Source organism: Crotalus tigris, unplaced genomic scaffold (assembly GCF_016545835.1).
Source record: "Crotalus tigris isolate CLP2741 ecotype Arizona unplaced genomic scaffold, ASM1654583v1 scf7180000017641.3106099, whole genome shotgun sequence".
In the NCBI taxonomy this organism is placed as follows: domain Eukaryota; kingdom Metazoa; phylum Chordata; class Lepidosauria; order Squamata; family Viperidae; genus Crotalus; species Crotalus tigris.
In genome coordinates, this window is record NW_024096535.1 from 1,025,179 (window position 1) to 1,049,057 (window position 23,879).

The following is a 23,879-nucleotide window of genomic DNA, read 5'->3' on the forward strand; positions in this document are numbered from 1 at the left end:
AGAAGTGTAATAGGACAAAAACATAATAGCTTAAAAATTATTTAGTTTCAAACAGAAATGGAAAAGCAACAAGGGGATTTCTTCAAATTGATGTTGTCTACCTTTCATTCCTTTTTAAAACAGGAAATATTATTTGTCTGAAGATGACCAAAGCATTAATTTTATTTACCTTTCCATTCATACAGCATTCCATTTTAATGCTGTATGAACAATTGGATTCTGCTTTGATTTTGCAATAATAAAAATAATAATATTGAAAAGAACAAAAATAGTGTAAAAAAGATTTGTTCAGTGCTACCTATTCATGAACAATAAGTAAATACAAACAGAACAAAAACAGTTTGTGTTATGTTTTCATCCCAGGATGTTCTATTTGGTTTGAATCATTACATATTTCTTGATTATCAGCAAATATTTTTGTTGTTGAACCCAGTTATTTGATGACACCAACTTTCTGAATGTAAAAAAGGTTGACTTCCCTGTCTTTATTGAAATTGATAAAGAGCATTTGACGAAAATGGAAGAAGTTTTAAAAACATAAAACCTGACAGCCTACATTTTTGAAGGCATCAAAGTGCCCACTGAGAGCTACTTTGCTTGGCCTTGTCTTTCATGGAAGGTGACGGTGGTGTGTGAAGGAGTAATAAAGTCATCAACTATGAAAGTCTTGCCTCTTCTGAATGACACAGTCATATGATCATGACCATCATCTCTAGTGGGTGGTACAGAGAGTTGGCCCCTCCAAAGGCAAAAATAAGCTGGAATAACAGGGAGAATCTAGGAAAGATAAGATAAGATAACGTTTATTGTCATTTTTTTTTAACTGTGGTCACAACGGCACATACCAAAAATGAAATTTAGTTGCCCGCTCTCAAAGTGAAACACATTCATGACACACACCTAAACATACTATGTACAACATATGTATAGACCCACACCCCTACATATACAAAACAAATAAATATTAAATACTGTCCATCTTGAATATATAATGGAAGGAGGAAGCTTGAGAGTTCACAAGGTTAATGATGTTGTCAATGCTGCTAATATTGAATATTATTGCTTTGACAATATATACAGAACTATCTGGTATTTTTAGAGTTAAATCAGGTGACAGTGAAAGGGGAGGAGAATATAAGGAAAGCCCAGGAAAAAGAAACGGAAGTAAATCTTTGCCCTCCAAGTTAATTGGAAGATGTGAATCATAACCCCAAAATAGGGGAGGGGAAATGCCTGGAATGTTATGTGCAAAGGAAGGGAAATTCAGATCTTAGCATCCACCATGCTATGCTGACATCTCTGTAATACTAATAAAGGCTTTTTAGGTTAAAAAAATGCCTGAAAGTTCTTTGAAGTGTTTCGTTAATCAGACACATGACAGCTGTATGGAATGAAACTGTGGCTGAATCTGGATGTTCTGCTACGGATACCACAAAGCCTCCTCCCAGAAGGTAACAAGGGGAGAGTTAATGAAAAGCAACCTCATCTGTTTAGCTTCTAAATGGCCATGCCCACCAAATAGCCATTTGGGGAATGGACAAGACTATGATAGCAATTTTGTGAGAGCCTAGTATAGTATATTTTCAGAATTCCCATTGGCCTCCAAATGTGTACAAGCTCCTTCAACCTAGAAGAAAACAGATATAGGGACTGAGTGGAAAGCCCATGTCCTCTATAATTTTTGCTACTCTGTGAGCAGACTAATATCCTGCATAAGGACATTAGGAGTTTTTTTTTAAGGAATTTAAAATAATCATACCAAGGCAAATGTCAGTCAATATAAAATAGTGAGAATACTGTATGGCCTTTTCTAGTTTTATAATTCTTACTTCCCTTATCCTACATATTAATAGTATATAGTAACTGAATTATGAGCAATAGAATTGAATGCTATTCACAGTTGGCTTTGAATTAAGCAGCTGATAAATCTTGAAAAATAAATAAATATAAAACTAAAAGTCCAAAATTTGCTCTTTCTTCACAGTTTTATTTTCACTCTGTTTCTAGACTTGTATCATTATGAGCATTGGTGAGCATTATCGTATCATAGTGTTATGCACTGTTTAGTCCTTCATATCAAGTACAACATCCTAAGCAAAGTGGTACAAATGCATACTACTTGTGCATAACAATGGTACTGGAACTTCTTATTGTTGTATTACCTATGTGGTGCATAACATCCTATAAGAAGGCTAGGGTTTTTCCCCTTCAATTTATCTTTTGCATGTTCTAGATCAGGGGTTCCCAACCAGGGGTGCAAGACGATATTCCAGGGGGTGCGAAAACCTGGGTTTAGAAGTTTCTAAATTATAGTGTATATGCATAATTCATTGTTTTGAACTTTTGCAAGGGGTGCAAGAATATATCAGAAGTGTTCTAGAGTTGCAGGGTATAGAAAAAGTTGGGAGCCGCTGGTCTACCGTAATGGAGACAGATAAGATTTTATTCTTTTTCCTTAATTTTGAGGAGGAATCATAATAATTTTCTTTGGGTGAAATAAGACTTTCCTTTCTGAAATCATTTGAATTCTATGCTTGTTTATTTTTTAAATTATTTTTTAACATATTTATTTATTTTTTATCACCAAAGATAAAATACAGCTTGAGATGAGTGTAACACCCAGAGAACATGAATTACGGGCCAACAGGTTTTCAGTGCTCTAAATTGGAAAGGCTACAGTACAGTGTTTCAAAAATCTGAAAATAGTTGAAAAGCAGCTTCAGCTTTAGCACATAATGTATATTGAGAAACTAAGCAATACGATAATCCTCTCTTCTGTGACTTGATGAAAAGGTGATCTTTTCCTCTCAGATAATTAACCTGTGGATTAGATGTGGGTAGGCATCTTACATTAACTGAGAAGAATGAAAGAAACATTTAAAGCAAACACTAGGTGGAGAGTCAAATGACTGTAGATACTGTTGTTGCGAAACAAGGATTTCTTTGAAAACACCAGCTTTGCAAGGTGGTCCAGGGAAGAAGCACACCCAGATGAACTAATTATACTTTATTGTAAGATTACATTATCTTGCAAGTCTAGAAGTATATTTCTTCCTCTCACTTTTTACGGCCTGAGAAACTAGGGAGGGTCCCTTCTGAGGAGTGATGGGATTCAAATATGTGAACAACCGATTTTCTGTGTGGATGCCACTTCTGGAAGTCCATTCTGGGCCTGGGCAACAAAAAATTAACTATCGGTTCTGCCAAAGTGGTGCGAACCGGCTGAATCCCACCACTGCTTCTGAGGCATTTGCCATTCCCACATTCCTGCTGAAGGCTAACCTGGCTAGGACTCTTCTCAGTCTCCAAGACCATTGCCACATACTATTTCATAAACATGGGAGGGTCTGCTTCCCTGATGAATTTAACCCTTTTTATAAATTTTGGTAAAGTGCTCCTACTCATTTCTGTTCTTTCTTCTTTTCCTCTCTTTATTCCTGTCCAATTTTGTTTCCTCTTTCCCATTCCTCTTCTTCCTGGTGCAGCTGCTTCATGATCTTATTCTATTCTATTTTTTTTCCTCTCATCTTTTTTGTTGTTGTTTGTGCTAGAAGGGGGGAGAAAAATATCACTAACCCAAGACTACCTGTACTCATTAGAGGACAAGGTAAATCATGGGCACTCCATCACTGGAGGTTTTTAAGAAAAGACTGGACAGTCACTTGTCTAAGTGGAGGGCTGGACTAGAAGACCTCCAAGGTCCCTTCCAGCTCTATTCTATTCTAAATGCTAAGAAATGTTATTCGTTTATTTATTATTTGCCACTTTTATAGGCTATTCAATTAATAAAGGTTCTTTAGGCAGTTTAAATTTTAAAAAGAATAAAAATAGGATAAATTTAAAATAAGAATAAAAAAAAAAATAAGACTAAAATTTTAAATGCAGTCAAACTAGCAATGACAAATAAGACCTAAAACTTTGAAAATGTAAATTAATAGGACAGTAAATTGTTTCCTTTTTTAATAATAATAATAATAATAATAATAATAATAATAATAATAATAATAATAATAATAATAATAAAGTTGGAAGGGACCTTGGAGGTCATCGAGTCCAACCCCCTGCTCAGGCAGGAACCCTACACCATTTCAGACAAATGGCTGTCCAGTCTCTTCTTAAAAACTTCCAGTGTTGGAACATTCACCGCTTCTGGAGGCGGGTTGTTCCATTGGTTAATTGATAAAACAAATCATCCCCTGCCAAAACCTGGGATCAAACCAGGGACATTTAGATCTTCGGTCTAACACGCTCCCAACTGAGGTATTTCAGTTTCTTCTTTTCATCATGATCTTGCCTTTCAGTAGTTTACAATGTTGAGATGTTCATAAGCTTCTTTGAAAGTAGCCTTAGGGTATGAGTGTGTCTTTTGCAAAATTAAAGTTCCATTTACAGCTACTTGGATAGCAAGAGCAGGAAAAGAAATGTATAATATAATTTGTGCAGACTTTGCATTTGTGTTAACGATAGGATTTTCATTATTCAGTATAAATAATTTACATTTTATTAATCGGATGACTAGATGTTTAATCTTGTTGCTGAGTTGAGTTGTTGAGTTGACCAGACTTTGGGACAGAATTATGGGGCCCAGTTAAGAAGTGAGTTCTCAAACTCTCTACTGCATTTTGAAGGAATACACAATGCCAGACAAAGCTCTCCTCCTCCTCCCAAACAAAGATCAATAGAGACTAGTGTGGCCTGGTTCTGCTGCTGACCATGGCTCTATATTTGTTTCGCCTTTCCATCAGAACAGTCAACCAGAGCTTTGCCTCTAGTAAAGAATGGATTAGAACCAAGTCTTTGTCCATTCAACAATTTAAAACCAAAGAAGGTCTTTTGTGGAAATTTACATTTGGTTTGATGACAGCTTGTGCAGAAGCAGAGTTTTCACTGCCAACTACAGTAAATCCACTCAAGATTTGCGAGTGCCAAAAAGAGTTAACAATTAAGTGACTAAAATAAGATAGAAGTTTGCTATTTTTCAGAGGACTTGAAATGTGATCAAATTAAACCAATACTTTTTTTTTTGCCTCCTGGGAGAGCTCTCTATTAAAATTAAGAAAGAGGAAGCCTGAGCATCATGGAAACAGAAGGCACAAACAGGTGAGAAATAAAAAGGAGAACGCTGTTTGTCAAGCTTGGTTTTCTTCTGCCAATATTGTTGTGGAAGGCTTACTTGGAAGATACTTCTGTCTGATGCTTGAGCCTATTCTTATTGAGCTTTATTATAAAAGAAGACGCTTGCTTGTTTCAGTCACTTAGGAGATAAATACAGGAAAATGGCTCATCGTTTATTGGTTTATCCATCCCCATCCCCAGCACAGGGTAGAGTGGTCTGATTTCAAAGTGACAGCTGGTGGTGTCGCTTCCTGATACATGCTAATCCAGTTTTTATTATTGAAAAACTGCCTATGCTTCTAGTCAGCGAGAGGGAGTTGCTAAATGTAATCGCTGAGGAGGAAACCTTAGGATCTTGCATATAAAAGCCTAAAATGAACCATTTTCTCATTAAGCAGCAGCATTGTGATTAAATACAGATGTAGTGCAGGGAAAGTAATTTATATCTGTGAGCAGATAATGTTCAGTTTGGTTGGGGACTTTTTTTTTTTTAAGTCTCAGTTTGAATAAACAGTATTTTGGCTTGCTCTTCTATGAAAAGTATACAAAATAAACTTTTGTTTTCATGAATGCTGACAGGAGTAAGATTCACGTCCTAAAAATCTGGGAAGATATGTTAGTACTAGGAGCACATCTCAGGTCTTCAAAAGAACATAAACGTGTGGTAGTTTCTAGCAGAATTCTGGTATGGTTATTTTAAAATATTTTTGCTATTCTTCTGTTGGTGAACTCAGAATACAACCGTTTCTTGCTTGAGCAGGGGGTTGGACTAGAAGACACGGTCTTTTCCAGTTCTATTATTCTGTTAAAAAGTAACCTGGAGCACACCGCACCTCTGTTGGCAATAGCCAGGCTCTCTCTCCCTTCTCAGACTTCACAATATCATCCTCAGACAGCTGCTTGTGGCTATGGTGACCTTCTGCTATGTTATACTGCTATTTTATTGATGATTTCATTTAGGGAACCTTGATTAATGGAAAGGCAGAATATAAAAGAATGCAGGTGAGCAAAATAAAGGTCTAGAAATGTATGTTTGGGAGTGTAACTCTAAAGAAAATAGGAAGTGTTGTGTCTGGAACTTGGAGCAAAATACCATTTTCCTCTTTTGCATAGATCTGTTTTCATAGTTGGCAGTTGACATCAGCAAATCACTGAAACTTTAACTGCTGGATGTTAGATGGAAAGGCCATCTAGTCATTTCATTATATTCTGATTAGTAATACACTTCAATAAAAATATTAATGCAATCATTATGATATTCAGCAGCTTTGCAGGTCTTTTGCTGAATATTAGCTGTTCTCCAATTCAGCATCTTTTCTTCTGCTTTTTACTGTTAGAAATTTGAGACTGGTGTTATTTTGATTCTCCTATTATGTCTGTGGACATGCCTGAAATTAAAATCCATATTAGGGAAATGTTATTAAAGTGTAGTCTGAAGTTAGCTCCAATGACAGAGTGGCAATAAATGTTCCATTGGGACTTATGTTTATATCACTCATTCAGTGATCTCTCTACAACTCAGGTTGTTTTGTAAGGGAAGAAATTACCCAATGAATAGGTCTTTTCATTCAACATTTTGCTTTTGTACAGCACTATTATGTGTGTTTACACACCTTACTTCTCTAATCCTTACAACAACTTTGACAGATAAGTCAGTGCTGTTCCCATATTGCAGATGTGGGGTGGAGATTGGGCTAAGATGTAAAAAGTTTGCATAACTGCATTTAAAATTAGGAAAAGGTTCATCTGGATCAGATCAAAGGCGTTTGTAAGCACACATTTTGTTCCCACAGGACCCACTATTCCCCATCCTTGGGAAGCTAGTAGCTCGAGTGCAAAAGCGTCCTTTCATTTGTGTATCCTAGCCACTGGCATTTGAAGAATCATACCTTTAAGACTGGAGGAAACTATTCATAACCTGGGCCTCCATTACCTGCTAGGTTCATCACAAAAACAAAATTTAACTCTGGTTCTTGATTACTAAGCTATATTAAGACAATAGAGTATTTTTCGCATGTTACAATAGAGATTGGTTAACATGAGGCTCTTCAAGTGTTATTGACCTCCAAACCTCCCTTGCCCCAGGGCCAACTACCATGATGGATGTTGCAGTCTGATTGCAATTGGAGGATCAACACTGTCCATATGTGTGGGAAAGTAGAGAAATTGAGGTCATGAATATTGAGAATAGTTGTTGAATTCCAAAACAACAGAAAGGAACAAATTGGAGCCTTAAGAAATTTATATTTATTATAGCCCTTAAAATGTGGTGGTGCTGGTGGTGGAGAAGGGAGAAAGGAGAAGGGAGAAGAAGGAGAAGGAGGAGGAGAAGGCGAAGGAGAGGAGGAGGAGGAGGAGGAGGAGGAGGAGGAGAAGAAGAAGAAGAAGAAGAAGAAGAAGACATGCTGCTTCCATGTCCACCCTATGAAAGAAGATATACATAGTTGATTTCTAGATGTTCCTCTCCCTAACCTCATTTTAAGAAAGGATGTTGTACAGCCTAACTGTACTGCAAGTAAAACTTGAATGCAAGCCAGGGTGTATTTATGGGAGCAAGCAGAAATACAGTACAGGATGGTAGAAGTGCTATTTGCTTATAGCCCCGAGTCAGAATATATGATAAATGCCCTTGTGGGCTAAATTGGCTGTCCAAGATAGACATAAAGAGGAAACAGTGAGAGGTATAACCCCACGTTTAGGTGAAATGAATTCAAGATGCTTAGCTGATCATCTGTATGATTGTTGGTTAGATCACACCTGATTTGATTTTGTGTTTTGAAATCATAATAAGCTACTCTTTGCTTTTTAGACTGACAGAAGATTTTAGAGTCGTTAGATTGAAAAAAGCTTCATAAATATTAAAATTAATATGAATTATATGAGCTCAACATTTGTGAACATCCTGTAACATAGGTTTTTATGCAATAATTATTAGCATCTTGGCCCTAGGAACTCCCCTCATCCATCCATCAAATAAGGACAGCTGCTTTTGAAATATTTATTGTTCCATGTCTTTTGATTACACATTGGACTTGATTTATGAAAATTGTCTCTTTTCAGGGTAAGAATTTAATAAAACTTCCTGAGTTATCTTTACCTTTGCTGAAGATCAGATGATAATATATTTATGTAGTCAAAATAAATCCTGATGATTTAAACTCAATGAAACAGGGCCCCTGCAGAACAGGGCTGCTGGGATATAACAAGGAAAGGAGAGCTTGGATAGAGTTTCCAGAATCTTTTAAAACCATATAGAATATATGAGAATATAGTGTTGGTCTCTGAGCTGAGCAAGATAAAATTTTATAGTGCTCAATCTTAATTTGTTTTAAAAGTTAAGACAGAACTATCAGAATTGCCCCCTTTTTATATACAAATGTTAACTTTATGAGTAGAATAATGGACCAAAGTAGACCTCAGAAGAACACAACACACATCAGTTGAAAATTAAAGTGGGTTTAGTCCACAAAGAGCATATATGAAGACTGAGTAATATGGACTCCAAAACTAGGTCTGTGATGTACTAAACCAAATTTCAACTATGGTTTATTGATATGCTAGACTAAGAAAAACATGGTTTATTATCCTAGTTATATAGGATTCACACTACTTGTTAAATACAAATATTGGGATTGGTCATTTGACAGGAAACAGGTTTCCTGTTTGATCCACAGCAGTATCTTGGAATACATTAAGTCATATCATTTCACTTTAGAATTTAGTACGTTGCATTCAGCATTCTGTATTCACTACAGAGTCATTAGGAGTGGCATCTAAGATGATTATTATGGTCGGTTGCACATTCAACCAGATGTTAGATTTGGATTTGGCATTTTTATCCAACTATCCTGCCCGAGGACCTGGGATGGAGAGATGTTGTTTGATGTGTTGTTGTTAAAGGTATCATTGCAGAATGTAAGCTGTTCCAAATAAGGCTGCCTTTTGTAATTAACTAATGGTGTTTTTGTCAATGCCAATGGTGTGCAGGTGGCACTCAAGAGATTTTGGGATAGCTCCCAAGGCGCCTGTTACTATTGGTACTATCTTTGCTTTCTTTGCCACATTCATTCTACTTCTATTTGCAGGACTTTGTATTTTGTGTTTTTCTCCACTTCTTTATTTTCTAGACTGCTGTCTGCAGGCACAGCAACATCTACTATCCAGATGTTTTTGAGTTTCTTATCAACCATTGTTAAGTCTGGGGTGTTATGTGGCGTGTTACTTTGGTGTTATGTGGGTGTTACTTTCTATTTCTCTGTTTTATGGTCCTGTCTTTCTTATAGTCAATGGTCTTTCTTGCAGATTTTCCAGTGCACCATTGCTGCTATTTTGTCATGCCATTGTTTGTAGTCAGTTGGTGCAAACATCTTGCAGCAGCTAAACAGGTGGTCCACTGTTTCTTCAGCTTCTTTGCAGAAGTGGTTATTTTGTTTCTGTTGCTATCTTCTCAATTCTGGCTTATTATATTTTTCTAAGACGTAGCTCTTTGAGAAAGACACTTCAAACACTCATAATAGTTTAAACTGCTTTGAATTTTCCATCCTATTGCTACAACTGTCCACTATGGGTTTGCTAAGACCGTCCTAGAGTGAAGTGCAAATCCCAGAGCAAATCAGCAGCCTGATTAGAGGATTTTTTTTTTGTTCCTTCTCTCCCCAGACTGCTTTTGTTTTGAACTAAGAGACTCCCAAAGGTGCTTTTTCAGGAGACAATCAGACTTTCTTGTTTTTCTTTGAAGAGATTTCACTTCTCATCCAAGAAGCTTCTTCAGCTCTGACTCGATGGTGGGGAATGGAAGGATTTTATATTCATTGCAGACAGCTGGTCATTTGCCTTCTTTTAGAGCAGGGATGTCAAACTGCCGGCTAACGGGCCGGATGCATGATGGCGAAACCGCGCCCACCCCATTGCCGACAATGGAAAAAAGTCACGACATGTCACGTGATGTTGCGAGTTTGACACCCCTGTTTTAGAGAGTCGTTGAGCCATTCCAAATGAGAAACAAAATGTCTTCAAAGACAAACAGGAAAGTCCAGTTGCCTCCTGAAAAGCACTTTTGGGACAACCATGAGCTGGGTGACTGAGAATTTCCATAAACATTTAACTAGGTGAGTCTTGAATTTAGTCCACAGATTTTGCTGCAAGTTAACTTGTGTCACTGAAAAAGGGCCAATGATTTCTTATCTGGCATAATAGCAAAAAGAAAGCCATTCTACCGCTATACACTTCTTTAGAATAAGAGGAATGGAATCACACAGAAGAGAAATGAACAGGGAGATTGTATTTAGCAGGTGATTAAAACGCACAAAATCTGGACTTGAATGTACAATTCTTTCCCCCTCTTAACATCCCCCATTACTTCAGAGGCATCAAATTGTGGTTGATCTCACATATCACAAGCTGTAATACACTTACTGACAAAGGAGATGAATTAAGGATGCGGCATCTGACTTAACTCTGAGTTTTCTGGGTGTAGTGGATTTAACATTATTTGAACACACTTTTTTATGGTTTAATATAGAATTATTTTAGGGCAGAATTTGTGGCAGGGAAGTAGCTAATACTCTTTCTACTTCTTCTAGTCCTCTTTTTTGAGAGAGAAGAGTGAAAGAGAGAGGAGGAAAGAGAGAGAGAGAGAGAGAGAGAGAAGCTTTATCTTAATTAAAGTTTAATTAAGGATCACATTTGGCAGTACTTTTCACACCGATCGACACCAGCAGATTTTCTAGGGCTTAACTTTATCGTGCAGAAAATCCTCTTTTATTACTCTCAACCTGTTGTAAAAGCTGTTGGCACAGAGCAATGGCTGCTTCATTCAGCTGCCTTGTTTGCCGCTGGAAAAACCCCAGGTCTCTAGAGATAGCACCACAGTGGTTCAATTTAATATCTCTCCCATCACTACAAGACTCTAGCTCATTATTAATGATACTATTCATTAATTTCTTGTTGGGCTGATGTTGTTATTTATTAAAATATTAAAGAAAGCTCCTGAGACACATACATAATGAGAGACACCTCTGTTCATGAGCTATACCAGCAGAGGGGAATGAATATAATGTAGATTTACCCATCCCACCATCCGCTCTCCCTCCCTCATTAGTCCTGCTACATCTTGGAGTGACACAGTAAATTCATTTTGTGCACTGTCCAATCAGAGCACAAAACAAATGCGAAGCTCTTTTTTTTTTTAATGAGCCATTCCTATGCAAAATGAATTGACTACTGTCTAACTCATCTGATCTGCCTCTGTTTGGGGAGGAGGGCTAAATTGCTTATATTTGTGTAGGAAATAAATAAGATTTGGCAGAGGGTTGTTGTTTTCTCTGTCTCCCTCAGCCCCCTTTCAGCCTTCCATTTGGAAATGTTCAAACTTGCATTTTAAAATCTGCTACCTTAGCAAACTAAATCCAACATTAGAGGTAATATTCAAAATAGCCCAAACAAGCTTTCTGTATATTATAGTGGTCATATGATAGCAGGTTGGATAGAAAGATAGATAGGCAGAATGTACAAATATTGCATGTATATATGCCTAACTATAAATGCATGTGTAGTTTTTTATATATAAGCACACATTGATACTTGGAAATATCCTATGCAAAATTGATTTAATACTCAACTTTTAAGATCACAGCTACCTTGAGCAGACTTACCATAAGACAGGAAGCATAAGAATAAAATCAATTTGCATCTATTTTAAGATTTCTTAAAATCACAGTTCAGTGGTCATTTGTGGCACTAGAAGCTTCCAGTTTATATTTGTCTTTTGCTGCTGACTGAACAGAACATTAGAGAAATCTGCATAACAATTGTGGTAGCATCTGAAGGTAAAGTTTTAATTTGTTCTATATGATTGTTGTTTTTACCCATGTGCAAATAATTGCTACGGGGAAGAAATGCCTCACTGTTTTAAAGGGATTAACTGGGCATAATTGCATCTCGTTTTGATTCCTCTTTTAATAATGGATCCTCTCAACCCACGGCCAGTGCAGCAGCTTTGTCGGGCTTGCAAGCTAGTTTCAAAGCATTTATGTATTCCTCTTAGGTCTTTGTACTGCAAATGCAGTCATTTGGGTGGGTGGGGGTGTGGCAGCAGGGGAGTCTAGCAGAAGAAATGCACATAGTAATTTTGAAAAGACGAGCAATCATACAACTCTAGCAACATGCATGGTGTCAATACCTATAGCACTGAATATTTGATTGCTCGGGTTTCATTTCCACCTCCTCCCTTTGCAAACTGTAAAGACTAAGCAAGTTCCCAGGACAGACAGAGCCATTATACTATTATGTAAACATTTATCAGCTGCCTCCCAAGGCCAGCCAAAGACTGGCTAAGTATCTCTTAATTTGGAAAGACAGGTATAAACATTTATAAAGGTTTGGACTTTTTTGCATTGTGAGAGGCAAATCAACTCTTGTATTTAAAGCTCTATTCTGGTCTAGTTAAGCTACGCCGAGGTCTGTATAAGAAGGGGTCATATGCCTGGGGAAGTCACCCAACCCAAGTGCAAAATATAAACATAAAACTTGTATAAGTGACTATTAGTTGCACTGTACATGCTGCAGAATTTTGACATTTTGAAGGGCTGATTATACATTTAGATATTCGGTATTTCTGATAACAAATAGATTTATCTCCTCCTATGCCAGCTGAATCTCAGAATCTGGAGGATATTCTTTATGCAATGGTTGCAGTCTTCATAAATTACTCTTCTGTACAATAAATGCATAGCAGGATTTTGGATTAATGATATGGATTAATTTCATATTGTGTTTTTATCCTATGCATTTAGAATTTTGACTATTACCTGAGACTTTTAAATTAGGAAGCCAAATACAAATATGTTTAATCTTTTAATATATGGTATCTCTACACAAAGCAAGAGACATGAAGTTTATTCACCATAAACAGATCACACATCTATGTTGGTCTAAATCAGGGGTGTCAAACTTGCAACATCATATGACATGTCGTGACATAGTGCAACTTTTTTGCCATTGTCGGCAATGGGATGGGTGCGGTTTTGCAGTTTGACACCCCTGGTCTAAATCTTCTTTAAAAAGTAGGGTCCATTTTTATCCTTTAAAAATATTTTTATTAAAGGTGCAAAAAAGAATGAAAAAATGGAGATGAAAAAACAACTATTAGTGACTCCCACATTCATAAAAATAAGTATCAACAATTTCGCTATCTATTCATCTCTTAATTTAATAGATACAAAGCTTTTCATCCTATGACTCACCTCTTAATTATAGACAAGTCCAGAATGCAACACCTTTTCCAATGCAGATGTCAGTGAAAAGTTCAGAACTGATAATCTGTTGAAAATTTTCATTTCTAGAGACCTTTGCCTTGCAGTCTCCTCATAAGGAGCAGCTGTATGGAGCACAACATGGATGCTCTCACATCCTCCTTTACTCCAGAGAGAATCAAAACACCTGATCTGCTAGTTAGTTCCTTATTCTTAGCCACAATTTTTGGCTCTGTTTTCAATACATTTTTATCTCTAACTTGCTCCAATTCCCTTGGATAGCATGAAAACAGGTCATTTTAACTCTACCAACCTGATTATATTAGTGAACACACCATGTTCTAAATGATTGTTGATACTTAAATAGACTAGATTGGAAACATTCTTCAAAATAATCTTACTTTGATCTATATTTAATTAATATAACAATTACAGAGTAATAATGAACTAACAAACAAGAATAAAAAATTCAGACTGTTGCACAGTCCTAATTATTTTGCTATCCTGTAAATTTAACCGTTATTATTGTCCTACTGTTGTGACCTGGAACTAATGGACAGGCAGCTGTTGAAAGGTTTTCCTGGAATTTCAACCAGGAACTATACCCGTTTGTAGCAGCTGCTTATCCACTCTATATAACAGATCTTCCTCTTGAGTTACAATTTAACTCAAAATTGACCTCCAATTTGTATATTTTATAAAAGGATTGCTAAGCTGCTGTAACATATGAAAATGAACAGTTTCAGAACCTCTGATTTTTTTAAAAGCAACTTTAAGGCTTTGGCTGTAGATTTTAAAAGATTTTTTTTTAAGTGGTCTGTAAAATTGCTACATGAAACTGCAATCTCTCAATGGAATATTATATCTCTGTATAACAGGATTATTTAGTACACCCATCATTTTAACAAGTTAAATGAGAACACCTACAAACTCAGAACTGTATTATTCACTGGCAATTCAGTCAGTGTAAATAGCTGTAAGAGTTTAGTGTTGAATTTCCTGCTAGAACAGGATAAAAGAGTAGAACTATCAGTTCAGAGCCGACCATGCTAAGATTTACTATGTATTTTTGGACACTTATTATTGAGCAACCTCTATTGTTGTTATTAATGAATGGTTATTATTATTGTGGTTTTAAGATTTGTATTTTGTTTTATGTGTCAACATCCAGCTCAAGAATCCAAATAAAACTCCAGGTTCACTCTGTTTCCGAAAATCTTACTGTTTATTGAATATATGGCATGGTAATGTTGAAGCAAAACTAACTCTGAGGTTCCAGACACAGTTCATAGAATTAAACAATAATTTCTCCAGCCAAACCTCCAACCTCTCACGTAGTCCATGTAAACAATTTCACTTTGTTATGGGAAGCATCTGCTTTATCTCCACACCTACTGCAGTGTCCTTGGAAAGGTTTCAGGCTCTCATGGTCTTCAGTGGAATCGCAGAGGTTTCATTTCTCCATCTAACCCATTGTAAAGCAACACCTCCCCCCCTTCCTTACTCTAATGGCAAGCTGAAACAAAGAGGCACGTAGCTGCCAAATGTTCATTCTCGACATTATCTTTATTTGATGAATTTTGTACAAATGCTGGAAAACATTGCCCTCGTTGGTCATCAAGTAGCCCTGTGATCAAAAACATGTACAAAATTTAACAATTTTCCAGAAAAATGAAATAAGCTTTACAATCTCGTGGCACAAACTCAACCTCCTATGTATAAGATTATTGATTGATTGATATTCCACCTTTATTATTTTTATAAATCACTAAGGTGGCAAAGATACCTAATAGTCCTTCCTCCTCCTATGTACCCCACAAAAATAACACTATGAGAGGAATTAGGCTGAGAGAGAGTGACTGGCTCAAGGTCACCCAGTTGGCTTTCATGCCTAAGTCAAAACTAGAATTCTCAGTTTCCTGGTTTCTAGCCAGGTGCCTTCACCACTAGATCAAACTAGCTATAATACCATGATGCATGTGAATAGGGGTTGGAAAGTGCATTAGGACATTGAAGTACATCATCATTTGCCATTCCTCAGCCCCTGCAAATATTGTAATCTATTTATGACCATTTTCCCCCCTGAACTAGAACCTACCTCAAATAATGATCACAGAATTTGGTGTTGGATATAACATTCCTATCCATTAGCTTCTTAAATGCTACAGGACAGAGGAAAGATTACTTCATGTACCAATTTTTATCTTCATCCTGCTGCTGCTATATGCATAGAAAGATTAAAGCTGAAGTAATCAAAGGCCTTCCAGGCACTGTCTATGCTAATTCCTAATATTTCCATTGTCTCTTGAAAGCTCTGTGTCTTTTGAGAAAGAGATGTAGATAATGTAGATTGTTGATATTGACAATATTTTATCTCTTGCTTCCTCTTTCTTCCTGATGTTGTCTGTTCATTTTGCCAATTAACTGACTTTGATGTTTGCTCATGTTCAATAAATAAACAGCACACTATATATTTTTTTAACTAGATAAAGTGCATGGTGTATGTGCTTGCTTTGAATTGGATGTACACTAGGAGTGTGCTGTATGCAAATTAAACTGAAAATTTCCTACAATAACATTTCAACATTTGATGCCCCAGTGAAAAATGCCATAAGTTGTCAACTCTGATGGATCCGAGAGATTTAAACCCTGTCTAGTGTCAACGGAGGAAATGGAACACCATTTCAATACTTTTTTCAAGATTTAATTCAGCTAACTGTAAATGCTTTCTCAAGGAAGCCTAGAATCATATCTAGTAACTCCTATGTCTATTTTGAAATCCATTCCATCATTATAATTAGAGACCAAAGTGACACTTTTAGACATGATACTAAATGCACTTACATGCAGCAACAGAACACAAAATTCTCTCCCCAATTCACATCTATACAAATGTGTGGTTTTGAGCAGAACAGGTCAATAGCATCTCACTCAACTTTCATTTCTTGTCCAACAGGGCCTTTGTATCCTATCCGAAAACCTGACCTGGAAAAAAGATAATGGAATTATTATGTAATATACTTTTGTCTACAGCCCAAATTAGTTCTCTGTATACTTTTCAGACTTAACGTGTAATAGTCTGAAGTCTGTTAAATGAACTCTGTAAGGATATTGTGTCATTAAATTATTGTTAACTATAATCAATAGTTGTATACTGTAGCATGTTTAATCTAAACAATAATGCAGCCATTATTCTTTCATTCGCTTCATTTCTGGTATAAATTCTGCTGAAAATATTTTGCTCATAATAAGATTGTCATAATCAATTATGTTTTGTTTGTTGCCTTTTAGATTCTGCAAAGAGGCTAAATAATTCTGAGAGAATGAAGGAAAGAATCTTACTTCTGTTCAGGCAACAGCCCTGTGAAGAGTTTCCAAGTGTAATTTTCTTGAAGTTAAAGTTTGGGTTATTATGGTTCACTTAACAGACAGTTTGCCCCAATTTTTGTGATCTCAATGATAAGATGACAAGATTTCTAATTTATAAAACCAGGACAGCATGTTGAGCTCTATGAACCATGGCCAAAGGATATATTGAGCTACATCTAGTTCTCCCCTTTCGTATTTTATTTTTCAAAGAATTTCTCAAAAGAGGTCACTTGTATTGCATACCTTAAATCTATATCATCAGCATCTTTTTCCCCTTGAACTATAATGAAATAAGCATAGAATTGCAATTCTTTACAACTATATGGTAGTTTATAACTATATGGTCCCCTCTGTTGACCACTGATCTTGTATTCTTTCACTGTTTTATTGTTTGCTTTTTGTACTCAACACGTTTAGGAGCATTGATTTGTTGAACTTTGTAAGAGGCCATCAATATAGATGCATGTTAATCATAAAAACAATACTACCTGAATATAAGGAAAAAAATATGATCCTGTGCTTGCCTTCTAAATTTCAAGTCTATTATTTCTTAAAAACTTAACTGTTTCATTTACTTGTCCCAGAAGCAAAATAACAATACCTTTCCACCCATGTTCTTCACCCCTGTTCTCTAATCTTGAGCATTGCAGGCTGAAGAAACCTGTTTCTGTTGTTACTCATCCAGTTTTGAATTCTGTAATCTGTTTTCTATCACTGACCTTAAAACTTGGAGATCAGTGTTGTACTTGACATGCAATGGTAATATTGGGGTTTTGTTTTCCTTGGATAAATAATTTGGTGATATACATTTGTACCTTTGGTTTTTCCTGCCTGTAAAACCTTGCTTTTCTCCACATTAAATTTTATTTTGTTGGATAAGGCCCATTGTTCAAGTCCGTCAAGATCTTTTTGGATTCTGAGCTTGTCTTCTGGGGTGTTGGCTATTCCTGCCAGTTTAGTGTCATCTGCAAATTTGATGAGTTCCCCTTCTATTGCCTCATCTAAGTCATTAATGAAGATGTTAAAGAGTACTGGGCCTGAGATGGAACCCTATGGCTCGCACTGCTTACTTCCCTCCATGTAGATGTAGAACCATTAAGGACGACTTGTTGAATATGGTTTGTCAGCCAGTTACAAATCCATCTATCTCACATTTTCCCATCTTACCAAGAAATAGATTGGAATTAGGTTCTAAAGATCTTGAAGATTGGTCCCCTTCCCCCCTCAATTTTAGTTTAAAGCAATTCTAATAGGATGAGCCAGTTGTTTTCTGAATATATTCTTTCCAGTTCTTGTGAGGTTCACTCCATCCCTTGCCAGTGTGTGCCAGACCAGTGTGCCAAACTAGTATAATGGATTAATGCACTTCATGGATCCTAAACAATGTCCTTAAAAAGGACACTTGAAAGAGAATTCAGAAAGAACAGTAACCATTCATTCAGATGCCCCTGTCACATATTAGAATGGCATGCTATGTTCAGTAGTCAAACTTGTTTTACAGTAAAATTTTGATTCCATGGATTTGCAGCTTAACATTTGAGCTCATTTTTTCCAGCATAACTGAATTCAGTGAAGACAACTGATGTAGTTATGCAAATGAAGTAAATTTAAGTAAATGATATACATTCAGATTTAACAGAGAAGCTTTCTCATCCAAATGCTCCATTAAATTGAGATTTTATTGTATGTTGTCTGACTGTAAAGTAAAAATTCTCTTTATGAAGAACTAAGCTTCCAGTTTGCATTATAAAGAAAATGAGTAAGAATACTCTGACAATAAAGAAATAAAACCCATTTTCTTTTCTCATTTAGTTTGATAAATATTAACAATCTTTCCTTAAAGGGTATTTGTCAGTTGAAAACGTATCAGCAGTTGGAGGTTACACAGATATTTCCCACTTGTTTCACTGGACACTGTGGAAAATTGATTCTGAATGAAGCCAACAAGGTAGAAAGAATCTAGAGCTTTTGAAATTGCCTTTGTTTTTCTTCCTACATTTAAAAAAAAATTAAAATGTGTTTTAGCCTAGTGGGTTGATCAGTTTGTATAATTGTAAAATGTGCAAAATAAATAAAGAGGTACAGGGTTCCATTGATAAGTTTAAAATATGTTGGGCTTCAAAAGGAATTGACTGAACAAAAGCTAATCCTGACAACTTTATTTTTCTCAGGGAACTAAAAAAAAATGGGGAAATTAATATTTCAATCTAAATTTAGCTCAAATTACTCTGTTGGAAGGAAAAACAGGGCATAGTGTTTTCTTCTTAAGACAAGTAAGTCCACTCGTCTAATGACACTAAAGAAGCAGAAAAACAGATATACAAAGTAATTTACTTTGGTCATAAACATAATGAACACGTAGACTCTTACAGCCCGCACAAGTCATGGTAGAAGAAGACTTGTTGGGATCCTATGCTGAGAAAATACAAGTTGTTACTTGTGACTTTCTTCATTGTGCTTACAAATAGGAAATAAATGCACTATCCATTATTCATTGGGGTAATAACCTTTGCAGTACCAGAACGCTTGTCTGCAAGAACAGTTTTTATGGATCAATTCAAAGAAGGAGTTCACATAGAAAAGTTAGCATAGAAAAAATAATCAGGATAACTGTGGCACTTACATAGGGCTTAAAAATACAGAGCTTATAATTAAACTATTGGTTTGTAAGGTTTCTTCATATATAATAATGAAACATTCATATAATTATTTCAGTGTAGCGGATGTACAGAAATTTCATTGTTTTTATAAAGCACTGAGTATTTTTTCTTCCAGTTGCATACCTTCTACAACATTTCTTACTAATACATATTTTCATAATTACAGTGACTTTATGTTGGTGTCCAAAATGCCTTCCATAATTGTAGGTCAATTATGTAGGTTACATAATTGTAGGTCAATGAAGGTACATATTTTTCCTATATAACAGGTATACATGTATAATACGTCTATAGATATCAGTGTGGATTGGAAGCAGAAATTAGATTCCAAACTAGAAATTTCTTTATACTATAGTCCTGTCCATAGTGACTCACAAGCAAGCATTGTTAAATTCATCTGGACTATTTAGTAAGCTGGTTTATATTTTTCCTCAATTTCTTGCTGTGCATAGGATACTGGTTCCGCAAAGGATCAGTGTTGTGTCCTGGGCCTGCTGAGCCAAGTCAGCAGGCCCAGAAATGTTGCAAATGGTCCCGGACAACCTAAAAGCTGCCCAGGACCAGACTGGTTGGCGCTGGTTTGGCATGCAGGCGCAAGGCGTGAAAAAAGGCACTTGTGATTGGATGTTTTGGAAAACTATAAAAGGCCTACGAGCCTGTTGGTTTGCTGAGTGGTTCAGTGGAGGAATAAAGAAGAACTTGGTTAACAACTTGTGTGTGTTGCTTCAATGCCGCAAACCCCAGTACTTAAAAATCAGGATGAGTATTTCATGCTTAACTTGCTGTGGTTGGGTACTAACTACTGAAAACAGAATTGATCATATAACTGATAAAATAACAGGCTTTTTAAAAATGTATTTAGATTTTGAAGAGCAACACTAGAAATCATCATAAGTTTCCCAACAGTGTGCCTTTTGCAGCTAAAATAAGAAGATATTATGGTAACTTGTAGGCTAAAAATGTATTATCTTTGAAGACATAACAGTTTTTGCTACCCTTCACCAAATTGTAACTTCTGGGTGAGTTGGTGTACAAATGCTATCATATTTCATTGTGGTTATGCCTGAGAATGATGGGGAGAATAATTTAACTCCTTTTTGGAGATCAATATATTGGGAATGATAGTTGATGTCATATTTATCAATGTTTAAGATACCACAAATGCTGCTGCTTTAGCAATGTTTGATGAATGAATTTGCTAATTATAAAAACTTAAGGAAAATAAAAATAGCTTGCTGTTGCTATGACATGTTAATATGATAGTTTTTAAACTTGAATTTTCCAAACTGTCCATATATTATTCCCATTCCATTTTATTCTCACAAAAATAATGTCATTATTCCAACGTTATCAGATGAATCTCATAAACTGGTGCAGATTAGACACTTATTTTTTTCATTCTAACTTTACTTTATGCAATAGTTTTGCCACTATAACTAATTTTATTTCTGTTTTGGTATATTTTCAATTATAGCACAACAAAGGTTTCTGTGTTACTAGTTTGCAGATGAAGGCTTCTGCTCATTTCTTCCCTTTTTGGACAAATGAGGATTTTAAAAATTGCATTGCCATTTACTGTATATAACAGTATTCTTGAAATATTTCACAATGTCAGATAATATTTATTTGATCAGCCAGTTGATCTGCATATCAGTCTCATCATATATTGATTCTGAATCTTCCTAACAATTGGGACCATAATAGTCATTGATATCTACTATATCTTCAAGTTCTATAATCACTTACAATCTGGCTCTAGCTCTCCTACCTAACAAAGACCTGGTGTATCATTGATTTGTGCTTGTCTTTTTGGCTGTGTGTTAGTGGCATCAGCCAGTTAATGGGGCACAAGGTCTCTCATGTACTACTAATGATTTAAAGAATGCTGCTTGTCGTATATCTAGAAAATATCAAGCCTCACCAAGGGTGTGAGATCCCTGAGGTCCAAATTGGGGACACCAACTTTCTCACCAAATGTACAGGAACACAGAGGTGACTTTGGAGAGATGGAAACATGACTTCAGATGATTAACAACAAATGAACTCAGTGTGAGAAAACAAGACAGTTTGAGAAAAAATATATATAAAGTAATTCCTCTTTGACTTTCTGTAGTATAAGAGGGAGAGAAGGAAAAACACCTTCAGGTTTTCAAGATTCTTCTACAGTATTATAGCCTATATCAATAGAGTTGAACTTTAGTATTTCTTGTGGGGTCCATTTCCTGCTCTGGCCTACCTTGATGGTTAAGTTACTTTGATTCTGATAGACGAGAGTATTTGTAACTCATGATTGAACTGTAGGGTCCTTGGTGCTCTCTGCACTTGGTGGTTTTCTTGCATACATTTCATTACCAAACTAGATAACATTATCATTTCCAGAAGTGAATGCTCTTATCTTTATATACAAGTAGCTTGCCCTGTCAGTGTTGGTGGGAATGTTTTTGGTGGGTTCTTGATTAGGCTGTTGTTTAGTGTTAGCTTGTTTGTCTGAATTAGTAGTTCCTTGATTGGGGTATTGTTTATTTGATTGTTGGTTTAGTGTTAAACTTGGTGTTATTCTCTACTAATATGGGTGTTGATTACTAGTGAGGAGGTATTTTGTCTTTTGTTTCCATTGATTGTCTCATTTGAGTTGTATGTAGTTGTTGTTTATGTGCCTGTTGATGCTGATTTGTCTGTTAGAACCCAGGAATTCTCTGGCAATTTTGGATTTGGCTTGATCTAGGATGCCAGTTGAAATTTTGATTGAGTCTATCTACATGTTGTGAAATTATGTTTCATCATGTCTTCTGACTGCTAGTTAGTGTTCATGAATGCAGTCTGCTATTCTTCTGCCTGTTTGTTCTACTTAGTGGCTTTTACAGTCCTTACACTGTATGTTGTAGATGACTCTGGGCTGCTAGGTTTTAATTTACTTAGGATGTTTTGGAAGGCTTTAATTGATTTGTGTGCAACGGTGATGCCAGGTAGTTGTAATGGTGGTTTCTGAGATGCTTTTGATCTACAGTAGTGTTATGCTTTTCACAAGTTGTTTTGGTCATGCTATGGTAGTTGAGGTATCCATTTTGTTCAGAGACATTGTATAAATGCTGTGCTTCCTTTTTCGGATGTCCAGGGTTACTGCAATCTGTTTGTGCTCATCTAAATACACAGTTTCTCTTGTGGGAGGAGTGTCTCTTGTGTTACTTTGGTAGTGGGTAAATTTGGTGTGGGTTGGTGTGGGTAAATTTATTTTACAATAGACTTGCTCTTTGATTCCTCCCTGAGTACTGGAGAATAGGATACAATCTTTAGCCATCTCTGGCTAAGCCTTGCATCCTTTTTCTAAGTAAAGATTTTCAAGGTACTTAACTTGAACAGGTTGGAGAAGACAAAAGATTTCAGGTGATTTTAGCTGAAACCAGTGACCAAAATTTTAACCTCTCAGGATTCTGAGAAGAAAAGGAAATGCAATGAAAGAAGGCAGTCATACTAGTGAAGAATCCCTCAAAGATGCAGGATCCACCTTATTTGAAGTAAATGCATCACAACTTCCACTTGTTATTATAAATGTAGTCTGAGGGCATTTCTTCTCGTATTTGAGCTACCATACTGCATAGGCACACACGAACTTGCAAGGGAACTGCTATTCTTCTGTTGGTTATGACAGAATAGATATGTAACAACTGAATGGGATATCAAGTTAGTTTTATCCTGTGTTAAAAAAAGAAGACCAAGAAGGGAAAAAAATGAAAGCAATCCTTTTCTTTTGAAATGTAAGCAGCTGATTTTTCATTATTACCTCCTTGGGCTATAGTTTAAAAAGATTGTTCTACCTCCAATAAAATCCAGCATATTGTCTCAATTTGTAAGGTGTGGTACAGTAGCAAAGCAGCAGAGCTGATGGCGGAGGAAGGGAAAGGAAAAAAAAGGGATGTGTCTGTGCTAACCAGAACATTTTTTTTCTTTTTCTGTAAAGTGTAATATGTTATCCCTACTTAAATTGGTAAGTGGAAATAAATGGAGCCTCTTAGTGAACTCTAATCTTCCCTAGATGCACAAGCTCTAGAGAATGCACCACTGCTTTTCAGAAGATAATAATTACAGCCAAAATGATGTTCTGCTGGCTTTCCTTATCTTAAATTAGGGCAAGATTAAGGTCTAACTATTCTACTTGGGTAAGGTTTGGAAAATAATGGATGTATAGTTCAGATTTTTCCTGCTTTCTAGAAGACTTTATTTTTTATACCTCCTTTCTTTTCAATTAACCACTTAGAGTATAATCCAGCACATACAAACACAACATACCTTCTGTGGATTTTATTAGGATGTGGACTCAAATGGTATACATGTTGAAGAGCATTAAATGTGTGAAATCTTCCATCCACAAGTATTTTCTCATTTATTTCAATAACATTTCAGATCATGTTCATGCTTGCACACAAAGCAGTTCTTCTGCATATGAATGAATGAATGTGGAGTGGGAAACATGTTAAAACTGTAT

General features: G+C 36.0%; 1 long non-coding RNA gene across 1 annotated transcript; it reads left to right on the top strand.

Annotated features, from left to right (window-relative positions):
* Positions 1-1,404: 1,404 nt before the first annotated feature.
* Positions 1,405-18,527, top strand: LOC120304616. Its single transcript, XR_005555776.1, has 3 exons — positions 1,405-1,451; positions 5,038-5,100; positions 16,659-18,527. It is a non-coding gene; the product is annotated as an uncharacterized LOC120304616 (long non-coding RNA).
* The last annotated feature ends 5,352 nt before the right edge of the window (positions 18,528-23,879 follow it).